At 41.6% G+C, this 14415-nt stretch overlaps 1 protein-coding gene across 7 annotated transcripts in view; it reads left to right on the top strand.

The window, feature by feature from the left end:
* The first annotated feature begins 6858 nt into the window (after nt 1–6858).
* sytl2a (synaptotagmin-like 2a) overlaps nt 6859–14415 on the top strand; it is a 148963-nt gene continuing 141406 nt past the window's right edge. For 3 of the 7 annotated variants that reach the window (XM_041198990.1, XM_041198989.1, XM_041198984.1), the window contains exon 1: nt 6859–6994. The gene's annotated coding sequence lies outside the window, so the exon portion shown is untranslated. Of the gene's footprint in view, nt 7081–12117; nt 12237–14415 lie in introns of those variants that run through there. The other 4 variants (XM_041198985.1, XM_041198988.1, XM_041198986.1 and 1 more) reach the window with 2 other exon arrangements.

Raw genomic sequence — 14415 nt, 5'->3', positions numbered from 1 at the left:
TTGAAAAGTCACCCTTGCTTTACCAGGTCTGGTAGGTAGAGACCTGTGCGTGAGCCCCCCTAAAAGTAATTTGGTGATGCCCGTGAAACCTAATGATGATGACTGTGGATGCTGCCCAAAGCAAGGTAAGCAAACAAGCCTTGAAGTCCCTAGTGAAGTGTAGCTCGCCAGGTGCACGTTGCTTATATACAGTTGTGAAACATGTCGGTGTGCAATCACACCCAGATGATCTAATGTGGGGAGATGATTCCGGCTTATAACGAGATGCTAAAGTATTGAAATTAGGTTCCCAACATGCGGTGGCGAGAAACGTGGACTGCCATTGAAGGGTGGAGTGGACAGCCACAAACTGGTTTCACAACAGCATGGAACCAATTTTGGCCATCTCGCCATATTGTCCCCACCACCCACCTGCCATAATGCCTGACACCAATGGGGGCCAGAAAATTCCGGCCGATGACTTTTCATCAAAACCGATGAACCAAGTGGACATAGCTAGGCTTGTCCATGATCCCACTGTTGAATAGCTTACTGTTGTCTAGACTTACTGTTATAGAGTGATCACTTGTGTGAGTGACATCCCATGAATCATCACTTTCAGCAAAAAAGGTAAGGAAGTGATAAAACATTGTTGGGTTCTAAAAGGTTTGTACTTTATTATTTGCTGTACGTTTGAAAACAAATTGACAAAAAAACGTTCAAATTCCACTAGACTACTCCTGGTTTCCCACCAGTAACACTAATGCCATAAATGGCCATTTGCCCCATCCCTGCCAATCCTGGCAGTCTCCTGCTAGTTACAGCAGAAGTCCAGTCAGACTCCAATGGAATCACAAGGCCACTCTTTGACTTTTAAAAAGAGATGATTCACACTCAGTTAGCTTAAAAGGCTTATCCAGCGAGTAATTGATTGATGCCAACTATGAAGATCCCAGGTTTGATGCAGACTAGGAAGATCCCAAGTTTGATGCAGACTAGGAAGATCCCAGATTTGATTTCTGGTCTGCATTGAGTTAGTTCATCTCAGCCAAGAGATGGTGGAGTGGCTACAATTAATCTCATGGTTGCGTCTTCAGCGAGTGTGATGGAATACTCTTCCCTTGTCTAGATGAGTGAAGTTCCAACAACACTCAAGAAGCTCAACACCATCCAGGACAAAGCAGCCTGCTTAATTGGCACCCCATCCACTACCTTAAACATTCACTCTCTTCACCACTGGTGCACCATGTCTGCAGTGTGTACTAATTACAAGATGCACTGCAGCAATTGCCAAGTTTCCTTCGACAGCACTTTGCAAACCTATGCCTCTGCCACTTAGAAGAACAAGGGCAACAGGCACAAGGAAACACCTCCTAGTTATGTACCATCCTGATTTGGAAATATATTGCCAATCCTTCACTGCTGATGGGTCAAAATCCTGGAACTCCCTTCCTAATGTACCGACACCAGTACGACTATAGTGGTTGAAAAAAGTGGCTCACCACCACCTTCTCAAGGGCAATTAGGAATGGGTAATAAATGCTGGCATTGCCAGAAACGGCCACCTTCCATGAATGGATTAAAAAAATCTTCTTATGCAGATTTTTGCATGTCTTTGCAAATGATAAAAGTAAAGCTTATATTTCTGAAGAATAGCTTGGTATTAATGAGGATTACAAGTACTGGCAAGTAGAATGAAATGGCATAATTACAGATTTCATATTACTGAGCAAAGCTTTCATCTGATTGTTTGCTCTGCATTGGAAGCATATCTCATTAAGTGTCTGATTGCGGAAGAACATTTTGCTTTCATTATATGGGGTGGAGTATTTATACTTTAAAATGTGACACAGGTATCAGCTGATGCCAATGCAGAATTATAACGTGAAGTTCTGGCATTTGGCATTCAATATAAATTAGTCCATATAAAATTATTTTTGACAAATGAACTGTTAATAAAAACCTTAACACAAAAACGGTCTTTTTTTTCCCCCTTTTGATCATTTCTCTCTGCTGTACTGTTGATTGGTGCTGTCAGTCCTCCTATAGCTTGTCAGGTGGTTATTCTCAGGTGTAAATCTAGGTTGGACAGGTTATTGAACCCTCTGGAACAACACAGCTAAACCAATCCTGCCCTCACCACGCATCCACACATACATAGGACATTACTTTCCCTACTGAGTGATAAGATGCTGAATTGAACTGTAGTATATCTGGCTAATTAACAGGAAACAGAAAATCAGGATAAATGGATAATTTTCAGAATGGCAATCTCTGACTAGTGGAGTGCTACAAGGATCAGAGCTGGCATCTCAACTATTTATGATTTATTAAAATGACTTGAATGAAGGGATGGACTGTATTGTAGCCAAATTTGCTTATGATACTTCTGATGATATGGTCACTCTTAAAGACAGAGATGAGGAGAATTTTTTTCTCTCAGAGGGTCATGAGGCTTTGGAACTCTCTTCCTCAAAAGGTGGTGGAAGCAGAGTCTTTGAATATTCTTAAGGCAGAGATAGATTCTTGATTAAAAAGGGAGTGAAAGGTTATCGGGGTAGGCAGGAATATAGGGTTGAGGTTACAATCAGATCAGCTATGATCTTATTGAATGGTGAGGTAGGCTCGAAGGGCTGTATGGCCTACTCCTACTCCTAATTCGTATGTTTGTATGAGATAAAGATAGGTAGGAAAGCGAGTTGTGAGGAGGATACAAAGAGCCTGCAAAGGGATATAGATAGATGAAGTGAGTGGGCAAAAATTTATCAGGCTGAGTATAATGTGCGAAAATGTGAGGTTGTCCATTTTGGCAGGAAGAATAGAAAAGCAGAATTTTATTTAAATGGAGAGCGACTACAGAATGCTGCAGTACAGAGGAATCTGGGTGTTCTTGTGCATGAATTACAAAAAGCCAGGATACAGATACAGCAAGTAATTAGGAACGCAAATGAAATGTTGGTCTTTATTGCAAGAGGCATGAAGTATAAAAGTAGGGAAGTCTTGCTACAGCTGTACAGTGCATTGATGAGGCCACACCTAGAGTACTGTGTACAGTTTTGTTCACCCTACTTAAGAAGGGCTATACTTGCATTGGAAGCAGTTCAGAGAAGGTTCACTAGGTTGGTTCCTGTGATGAGGGGCTTGTTTTATAAGGAAAGGGTTGAGCAGATTTGTCCTATAATCATTGGTGTTTAGAAGAATGAGAGGTAACCTTATTGAAACATAAGATGCTGAGGGGTACGGCAGGGTAGATGCTGAGAGGATGTTTCCTCCCATGGGGGAAATCTAGAACTAGGAGGCACAGTTTAAAAATAAGGGGACCCCCCATTTACGATGGAGATGAGGAAGAACCTCTCTCAGAAAGTAGTTAGCATTTGGAATTCTCTTCCCCAATGAGCAGTGTCAGCTGGATCATTAAATGCATTCAAAACTGATTTGGACAGAATTTTGGTTGACAAAAGAGCCAAGGGATATGAGAGGCAGGCAGAGAAGGTCACAATCAGATCAGCTGTGATCATATTATGTGGTGGAGCAGGTTCGAGGGGCCAAATGGCCTACTCTTGCTCCTATTTCTTATGTTAACCTGCTGCTACCCCAGTTGAAATCAGCTAACAAACTAGAGGCTGAAAATTGCACATGAGCCATTCTGGGATGTATGGCTCTGTGCCATATCAAATATTGTATTTTCTCAAATCATCTTTCAAATCATTTTTTTTTGTGGGCTTAAGGGATATGGGCTTTGCTGACTGGGCCAGCATTTATTGGCCATCGCTAGTTGCACTTGAGAAGGTGGTGGTGAGCTACCTTCTTGAACCGCTGCAGTCCATGTGGTGTAGGTACACCCACAATGCTGCTAGGAAGGATTTTTACACAGTGACAGTGAAGGAACGGTGAAATATTTCCAAATCAGGATGTTGAGTGGCTTGGAGGGGAACTGCCAGGTGGTGGTGTTCCCATCTATCTGCTGCCCTTGTCCTTCTAGATGGTAGTGGTTCTGGGTTTGGAAGGTGCTGTCCAAGGAGCCTTGGAGAATTCCTACAGTGCATCTTGTAGATGGTATACATTGCTGCTACTGTGTGTCAGTGGTGGAGGGAGTGAATGTTTGTAGATATGGTGCCAATGAAGCGGGCTGCTTTGTCCTGGATGGCGTCAAGCTTCTTGAGTGTTGTGGAAGCTGCACTCATCCAGACAAGTGGGGAATATTCCACCACACTCCTGACTTCTGTCTTGTGGACAGGCTTTGGGAAGTCAGGAGGTGAGTTACTTGCTGCAGAATTCCTAGACCTGACCTGCTCTTGTAGCCACAGTATTTATATGGCTAGTCCAGTTCAGTTTCTGGCAAATGGTAACCCCCAGGATGTTCATTGTTGGGGATTCAGTGATAGTGCCATTGAACATCAAGGGACGATGATTAGATTCTCTCTTGTTGGAGATGTTCATTGCCTGGCGCTTGTCTGGCACGAATGTTACTTGCCAGTTGTCAGCCCAAGTCTAGATATTGTCCAGGCCTTGCAGCATGGACTGCTTCAGTGTTTGAGGAGTTGCAAAAGGTGCTGAGCATTGTGCAATCATCAGCAAATATCTCCACTTCTGGCCTCAATATGAACTTTTAGTTACAAGAAGAGGTCAGAAGACATTAAAGTCACAAATTTTACCCTGCCTACCCAGTACAAAGGTTAGTGTTAAAATGTTAAAGTGTTAAAAAGTAGGTGTTAAAATGATAGTTTGCCACCAAACTTCATGTTCCTACCATGTTTGCAGCCTCGTCATATAACAAATTGGCATATTTTTAGAGCCACAGCTAAACCTATGGCCAGAATTTGCCTAGTTTAGTTCAATATTTTCACTATTTTATCGTTACCTTTTGGGGTCAGTGGCACAGGAGTGCTCCTCTTGGTTCCAACCTTGGACATCCTTTGCTTAGGGCTTTCCTCCCTCCACTGACTGCAATTGTTAGAACTTCCCCCATCTCCGAGTCACTAATTCTGCTAAATCACATTTCCTTAGTCCTGCATCGCACCTAATTCCCAACCTCATCCATCAGTCTCAAAATGATCTCCATCAGCTTTGGGCAGGAGTCAGCTGGAGAGGTGGCGGAGAGGTAAAATTCTTCCAGGTTTCATGCTGATGTTGTCAAGGGTGCTTCCCTCCCAATCAGGCTCCTGCACACTGCCCTCAAGCACAGGTTAAAATTAGGGCTTCAGTATTAGCAAATAGCATTGGAACAGCCAATTGAGGAGTAGGCATTATGTGATGGGTGGAACCAACAACGTTTAGGGAATGAAAGACCATTCCTGTGGTGCATTCACTCATTATGCCATTATGAACTTTTATTTATTTAATTTACACATCATTAAATTCAACTTCGTAGATACTACTGATTTGAGTAAATATTATTCCACCTTGCTATCCAAGTAGCTTTCAAGACACAAAACCCACAATCTAGTGGAGATGCTAATCATGTCTGTGGGAGTGAAAATGATCTCCTCCAGTCTTACTTTCTCTAATAATATAACAATAATTGTGTGATACATTTTGACTTTCACTAATGCTCCCTTGAATGTTGATCTTAATAACTACTCTACCATTTCTCCACAATGATGCTAGCAGTGTTTACTTTTTAATATTAAAGCCAAATATTACGAATGCTGGAAATCTGAAATAAAACCAGAAAATGCTGGAAATACACAGCAGGTCTGGCAGCATCTGTGGAGAGAGAAACAGAGTTAATGTTTCAGGTCCGTGTGAACTCTGTTTCCCTCTTCACTGACGCTGCCAGATCTGCTATTTCTAGCATATTCTGTCTTTGTTTTACTTTCCAACATATTGTTTTCAAATTATCTCCTCTCTTTTCCTGAAGGTCCTCTTGCTGCGTGCTGGAGTACAATTTCTTAAACACTGCCCAACTCCACTGGCGCAGTGTTGTTTGTCACCAAATTGGTTGTGGTCAAGGGTTTAAGCCCACTCAGTTCCTCAACTGGGTTGCGTCGAGTGGTGAGACATTTCCCACCTGGGCAAGGGAAAATCGAAGGGTTACAAGTTTTAGAATGGCAAAGGCTTTTATTGATCTAGAACTCCTTCCTTATGTGTAGAAAAACAAAAAGAAAGAAATCCAGTTTGAGGGTCTTCACCTGAGGTTTCCTTTACATCTATTTGTGAAAGCTTTTGAGTTTTTGTTTGCTGTGAAGATGCTATGTGCAAGAGGCATATTGTTGAAGCAGAATAAAGTGGAGATTCACTTTCTGGTAAAACGACCTGGGAGTATTTGATTAATTTAATTTTAAAAGCGGAAGACATTCTCATTTATAGGATGAAAGCCCTTGTCTTTTAATGATCGTGAAACCATTTGGAGGAATATAACAACAGGCCTTCGAGATTCAACGTTTGAAGGTAACTCGGGGAAAAAAACAAGGCAGTTCAAATTGATCCGTCACAACCCATCGAAAAAAAACATCGGACCAAATAATATTTAGTTTCAATAATCGCTAGCTATTAAACAAATTGTAAAAAAAATGAAATAAATCAATACAAGTTCAAAAGGACATAGTAATTCTTGCAAAATACTGCAGGTGGTGGAAATCTGAAACAAAAACATGAAATGCTGGAAAAACTCAGCAAGTCCAGCCGCATCTGTGGAGAGAAAAACAGGGTTAACGTTTCGAGTCCATATGACCCTTCTTCAGCCCCTGCTGAGTTTTACCAGCATTTTCTGCTTTTGTTTCATAATGGGATTCTTACTCAGAGAAGAACAATTACCAGTCCGCTGTGTAAATTCTGTTTCACCACCTTGATTATTTACCTTGGTTTGTTGAAGGATCAGGCATTGGGTGGAGAATCCAGGTCATAATCCATTCCTTTTTTTGCATGCAACCTTGCATAGTTGGGTGTGAGTGTCAGAGGAATGTAGGGTGGAGACTGAAGATTGGTCAGCCCTGAGTGTACTCGGAACTTTTCGTTAAAACACCCTTTTGACAAGCTCAACGTCGGACTTTTGTTATACGTTGGTTTTGAGAAGGTAAAGTGTTTAGCACAGGAACCAGCTTAAAAGCTGCTGATGTGTTATCTGTACTGTGAGTTTGTTTTGGGACGAGGATTGTGTTGGTGAGTTAAACTGTCCGATTGTTCATGAGGAGTGGTAATGTTAGCACGCAAGTGTAGGTTTATGGATTGCAGTGAGGAGAGAAACAAAGTGTGAAAATTAGTTTTTTTCTACTAACTTGCTTTAAAGGCACATTTATATATGTAAATTGTATGCTTACTACCGAACTGCGCACAGGCTGATAGTCACAATTCATATAGGAGAATCTACACTAAAATAAAAGGTGATACTGTGCTTTTAGAAAGAGCTGCCCTTTTCTGGAGGCATGGGATGTCAATTCCATTCACAAGTATTATTCCAAACCGCACATCGACTGTGTAAAGTAGGATTTTTAGCTGTGAAATTAACACCATTTATAGATATTTTCCCTTTTTAAAGAGAAGCTTTCATCTCTAACTTTAACACATTGGGAGAAGTTGCCAGGGTATTATAACTATGCACTTTAATTAGGCAATTCTTACCTGTTTTAAAATAATTTTAACCTTTGAAAGATGCTTATTGAATCGGTACTGCCTTGGCTTTGCCAGGATGTTGATAGTGTGGGATTTGGTGATGGTAATGCCATTGAGTGGACAGGGGAGATGGTTAGATTCTCTTGTTGGAGATGGTTATTGCCTGCCATCTGTGTGGTGTGAATGTTAGTTGTCACTTCACAGCCAAAAATCCCTGTCTAGAAATGTCAAGCTGCAGAAGATTTTTGAGCTACTGCAATAATGAAATTATACTTGTGTGCAGTTTTGGTCTCTTTGCCAAGGAAGGACATACTCGCCTTGGAGGGAGCGCAATGTAGGCTTACTAAACTGATTCCTGGGGTGACAGGATTGTCCTATGAGGAGGGATTGAACAGGCTAGACTTCTGGTCTCTAGAGTTTAGAATTTGAGGTGATCACACTGAAATATACAAAATTCTTAAGGAACTTGGTGGATGCTTCACAACAAAACAAAATACCTGGAAAAACTCAGCAAGTCTGGCAGCATCTGTCGAGAGGAGCACAGTTAACATTTTGAGTCCGCATGACTCTTCAACAGAACTAAGGAAAAATAGAAAAGGGGTGAAAGAAAAGCTGGTTTAAGGGGGGCGGGGGTGGGACAAGAAGAGCTGGATAGAGGGCCAGTGATAGGTGGAGATAACCAAAAGATGTCACAGACAAAAGGACAAAGAGGTGTTGAAGGTGGTGATATTATCTAAAGGAATGTGCTAATTAAGGGTAGAAAGCAGGATGAGCAAGATATAGAGAGCCCTAGTGGGGTGGGGTGAAGGAATCGAAAAAGGCTAAAAGGTAGAGATAAAACAATGGATGGAAATGCATTTAAAAATAATGGAAATAGGTGGGAAGAGAAAAATCTATATAAATTATTGGAAAAAACAAAAAGGAGGGGGAAAAATCGGAAAGGGGGTGGGGATAGAGGAGAGAGTTCATGATCTAAAATTGTTGAACTCAATGTTCAGTCCAGAAGGCTGTAAAGTGCCTAGTTGGAAGATGAGGTGCTGTTCCTCCAGTTTGCGTTGAGCTTCACTGGAACAATTCAGCAAGCCAAGGACGGACATGTGGGCATGAGAGCAGGTGGAGTGTTGAAATGGTAAGCGACAGGGAGGTTTGGGTAATGCTTGCGGACAGACCGAAGGTGTTCTGCAAAGCGGTCAACCAGTCTGCGTTTGGTCTCTCCAATGTGGAGGAAACTGCATTGAGAGCAACGAATGCACTAGACTAAGTTGAGGGAAGTGCAAATGAAATGCTGCTTCACTTGAAATGAATGTTTGGACCCTTGGACGGTGAGGAAAGGGGAAATAAAGGGGCAGGTGTTGCATCTTCTGTGATTGCATGGGAAGGTGCCGTGGGTGGGGGTTGAGGTGTAGGGGGTGATGGAGGAGTGGACCAGGGTGTCACGGAGGGAACAATCCCTACGGAATGCCGCCAGGTGGAATGAAGGGAAGATGTGTTTGGTGGTGTCATCATGCAGGATTTGGCGGAAATGGCAGAGGATGATCCTTTGAATGCGGAGGCTGCTGGGGTGATAAGTGAGGACAAGGGGGACCCTATTATATTTCTGGGAGGGAGAAGAAGGTGTGAGGGCGGATGCGCGGGAGCTGGGCCGGACACTGTTGAGGGCCCTGTCAGCCACCGTAGGTAGAAAGCCTTGGTTAAGGAAGAAGGAGGACATGTCAGAGGAACTGTTTTTGAAAGTGGCATCATCAGAACAGATATGACGGAGGCGAAGGAACTGAGAGAATGGGATGGAGTCCTTAGAGGAAGCGGGGTGTGAGGAGCTGTAGTCGAGGTAGCTGTGGGAGTCGGTAGGCTTGTAATGAATATTGGTGGACAGTCTATCACCAGAAATTGAGACAGATGTCAAGGAAGGGAAGGGAAGTGTCAGAGATGGACCATGTGAAAATGATGGAAGGGTGGAAATTGGAAACAAGATTATTAAATTTTTCCAGGTCCAGACGAGAGCATGAAGCAGCACTGAAGTAATCATCAATGTACCGGAGAAAGAGTTGTGGGATGGGGCTGGAGTAGGACTGAACAAGGAATGTTCCACATATCCCATAAAGAGGCAGGCACAGCTGGGGCCCATGCAGGTACCCATAGCCACACCTTTTATTTGGAGGAAGTGAGAGGAGTTTAAGGAGAAATTGTTCAGTGTGCGAACAAGTTCAGCCAGACGGAGGAGAGTAGTGGTGAATGGGGATTGTTCGGACCTCTGTTCGAGGAAGAAGCAGAGAGCCATCAGACCATCCCGGTGGGGGATGGAGTTGTAGAGGGATTGGATTCCATGGTGAAGAGGAGGTAGTTGGGGCCAGGGAACTGGAAATTGTTGATACAATTTAGGGTGTCAGAGGAATCATGGATGTAGGTCGGAAGGGACTGGACAAGGGGAGAGAGAATGAAGTCAAGATAGCAAGAAATGAGCATGATGCCACCGCCAAACACATCTTCCCTTCACCCCCCGGTGGCATTCCGTAGGGATCATTCCCTCTGTGACACCCTGGTCCACTCCTCCATCACCCCCTACACCTCAACCCCCTCCCACAGCACCTTCCCTTGCAACCACAGAAGATGCAACACCTGCCCCTTCACTTCCCTTCTCCTCACCGTCCAAGGGCCCAAACACTCATTTCAAGTGAAGCAGCATTTCACTTGCACTTCCCTCAACTTAGTCTACTGCTTTCGTTGTTCCCAGTGCAGTTTCCTCTACATTGGAGAGACTGGGTGACCGCTTTGCAGAGCACCTTCGATCTGTCCGCAAGCATTACCCAGACCTCCCTGTCGCTTGCCATTTCAACACTCCACCCTGCTCTCATGCCCACATGTCTGTCCTTGGCTTGCTGCATTGTTCCAGTGAAGCTCAACGCAAACTGGAGGAACAGCACCTCATCTTCCGGCTAGGCGCTTTACAGCCTTCCGGACTGAATATTGAGTTCAACAATTTTAAATCATGAACTCTCTCCTCCATCCCCACCCCCTTTCCGATTTTTTTCCCCCTCCTTTTTGCTTTTTCCAATAATTTATATAGATTTTTCTCTTCCCACCTATTTCCATTATTTTTAAATGTATTTCCATCCATTGTTTTATTTCTACCTTTTAGCCTTTTTCGATTCCTTCACCCCACCCCAACCCCACTATACCTTGCTCATCCTGCTTTCTACCACTAATTAGCACATTCCTTTAGATAATATCACCACCTTCAACACCTCTTTGTCTTTTTGTCTGTGACATCTTTTGATTATCTCCACCTATCACTGGCCCTCAATCCAGCTCCTCTTGTCCCACCCCTCCCCCCCCTTAAACCAGCTTTTCTTTCACCCCTTTTCTATTTATCCTTAGTTCAAAACATTAACTGTGCTCCTCTCCGCAGATGCTGCCAGGCCTGCTGAGTTTCCAGGTACTTCTGATTTTGTTTTGGATTTCCAGCATCTGCAGTTTTTTGCTTTTATCTTGGTGGATGCTTCCCCTGGCTGGGTGTCCAGAACTAGAGATCACACTCTGGGTAAGGGATCAGCCATTTAGAACTGAGATGAGGAGAAATTCTGTCGAAGTTCTGTCGAAGGGTCATGAGGACTCGAAACGTCAACTCTTTTCTTCTCTGCCGATGCTGCCAGACCTGCTGAGTTTTTCCAGGTAATTCTGTTTTTGTTTTGGATTTCCAGCATCCGCAGTTTTTTTGTTTTTATATATGAGGAGAAATGTCTTCATTAAAGGGCTATGAATTTTTGAAATTCTGCCCTGAGAGTTGTAGGTGCTTTGTTGCTGAGTATATTCAAGTCTGAGGGTGATAGATTTTTGGATACTAAGTAAATTGAGAGATGTGGGTTTGGTGCAGGAAATTGGAACTGAAGTAAAAGATCACAAGGCAGAGCAGGCTTGAAAGGCTGATCGATCTACTTCTCCTCCTAATTTATGTTTCTATGTTGCATGGTTTTGTTAATTTTTATCCTAGTTTGTATCTGTTGGCAAACTTTTTTGACAGTTGTGCACTTTAAATAAAAATACTAAGTAAGGAATTTTCATGTATATGAATATGGAAAAGACAGCTTTTTTCCCCTTTAAATGTACCAGACACAATATAGGAGAGGAAAAGAAATTTCAAAATATTTGGAGGACTTTATAATGTAATTGGAGTAGTGTGGAGATGTTTGCTCTTTGGGAGATTCTGCTGCTAATTCCATGCTATTAATAGTGATGCTCTAGCTAATTTCTTTTGAACTACACTGAAATATTTTTGTTTTGTAGGTGGAAAAATAATCTTGTCTCAGCATTTATTTGGTTTATTTGTAATTTTTAATTCCACACTTGGTGTTTGTAGATTTTTTTAACGTCTTTGGTAGTTTAGGAATTAGAACAATTTTTGGGGTAGCACTTTTTTTTATCTTCATTAATTAACTTTTTCATTTGTGAATCATATTCTGTTGTTCACTAACCCTTTATAGGTTAGTTCCAGGACTTCAGCAGAAGGAATGACGGGAGAAATATAATGGCCTGTACCAGCACATCGTGGCAAATGCAAGTGTGTGGCAAAAGCTCGCATTTGAGTAATCCTGGAGATTGTACACACGTTTTATAGTGCAATGGTCATGTTGGGATAAGTATTACATGGGCTTTACTACATTGATTCCAGTAATGTAAAGTTGGCTGTCCTCCCTGATGGACTTTACTTGGTAATTTTTTCTTTTTAAAAATTAAACCTAGGTGAAAAGAGTAAAAAAGATCAAATTGTAACTTGGGTGTTAAGTTTGGGTTTTAAAAATCTATAGATTGTGAAATAGTGTGTTTTAAATTAAGACATTGTTATACACAGAAACTGCTAGTGGGTTTCTGTCTGGCTTTCCAATCACCTCTATTGTTGATGGGATGACTAACTGATAACCAATGTCTTTACAGTACAGTGACTTGAGTCATACATACTAGAGTGAAAACGAAATTTGCAACTGTTGAGTTATGCAAAGCTAATTGAACCTTAACTAAGATTGCCAAATCCCAGTTCCTGTAGCAACGAACCGTCCAGATTTGGAACTTGGTACAGAGGCTCTCAGGCTGCAAACTTTTTTTTAGGATCAATTAAGGAAGGTATTAACAAGTTTAAATGTGAATCCTTAAGGAATATTTGGATTAAATCATAGAATTTGTTTTAATACTATCTGTCCAAAGGATTTAATGACTTCAGTTAATCTCCTAATTTTCAAACTTGCATAATTGATATTCCACCCACCCTGTGCCAAACATTTTAATTCATATTTTACATGTATGGCAAAGCGTGCTCAACCATATCGGAGCAAGAAACACAAGATTTTTCAGTACTGGAATTAAGGCCTTGCCATGCTAGAATATGTAAATACAAAACTTGTGTTGCCAGGAGTTCAACTACTTTTAATTTTGTGAAGGTGTACCTTGAAATCTACTAAATTAGGATCATGGCATGATTGGTGCTGATATTATGCAGCAAAAGTGGAGATGTTCCATTATTCAACTGACTCATTCGCCTCAAGCACAACAAATGTTCAGAGAATTCACACAGTAATGTCATTGCGTTTCGATGGGTTGGGCTGGCCTTGCTAGTTTCTCCTCTATTGAAAATCATACGATGTTTGTACATGCTAAGAATGTAATGTTAAACTGTTTAAAATATTTTAGTCAGTGGGGTTCCAGCAATTGAATATTGTTGCATATCTCGGAACTTTTTTGTATATCAAAAGATAAATGGAATTGTTCTCAGTAATGTCTGCATAGCAGGCAATGATGAATTAGGAAGAAAATAAATGATCGTGGTTTCCTTCCTGCAATTTTCTCCATTATTGTACAGAAATATTTCAGCTTCTGTCTGTCATGTTCAGACATTATGCCATCATGTCCTTTTATAGATGCACTGTCATCAAATACGCATTTGTCGAAGTCCTATAAATAGCTACATCTTAGGCAACAAGCTGCAAACTCTGTTCTCATAGTAGCTGTGAAACATTTCATGTGACTTTCCACTGGAACATCATTTGAAGTTGAATTAATGGAGGGGAGAAAACATTGGACTCCTATGTACTAATTGAAGATAAAACCATGACTATAGGAAAGGAAGCAAAGGTACATGCTAGTAAAGCATTAGTTAAGGACTGGAGATGGAAAATGCTTATGCGAGATAGGGTTATGAAAGCTAAATCTGAATCATTCTAAGCAGTTGCATGCTCTGATGGGGAAACCATTAGTTTTTATGAAAAGATAATCTAGATGGGCTAAATGACCTCCATTATCTATATGCACCTTGGCAATTGCATTATCCCATTGTAACAGCAAAGGCTTCCCCTCCCACTCGGGCGCAAACTCCTCCATTTTTCAAAGGATATACTATTTCCCTTCTCTTCCTGATCTATGTTTGGTTCATCCTTTTGGTAACATCATCTGCAGGCCAAGGGCATTGTCTAATGTATGTTGAAGACACTTCACTTCCCTTGACCCATACTTTTTTTTAATCAAACTGTTTATTTGTACTTTGTGACAAAATTTCTCTCGGCTGAACATTGAAGGCTGAGCAGTGGTTTTTGGTCCTCTAAGTTGTCTTGTCATTGACTCCATCCCTTTTTCTGGTCAGTAGCTCAAACTAAATCAGACTATGCAAGATCTTGGAGCCCTTTTCAATGTGGTTACAAAGCACATATTTATTGGCTGCTTTCACTACTGCAGTATTGTCTACCTCTGCCCACTACTTCCATCCCCACTTTTGCCCAGACCCTCATCCATAAAAGTTAATCTCAAAACTCAGTCATCCATATCCTGACCTGGACTATTTCATTTACCCATTACATTTTTTGTTCCTGATTTATCTAATATGGCTCCCTTTTTAATTCCTCT

Source organism: Carcharodon carcharias, chromosome 11 (assembly GCF_017639515.1).
Source record: "Carcharodon carcharias isolate sCarCar2 chromosome 11, sCarCar2.pri, whole genome shotgun sequence".
NCBI classification, from domain to species: Eukaryota; Metazoa; Chordata; class Chondrichthyes; order Lamniformes; family Lamnidae; genus Carcharodon; species Carcharodon carcharias.
The sequence above is the reverse complement of the archived record's forward strand: the minus strand, read 5'-3'. Positions and strand labels throughout refer to the sequence as shown.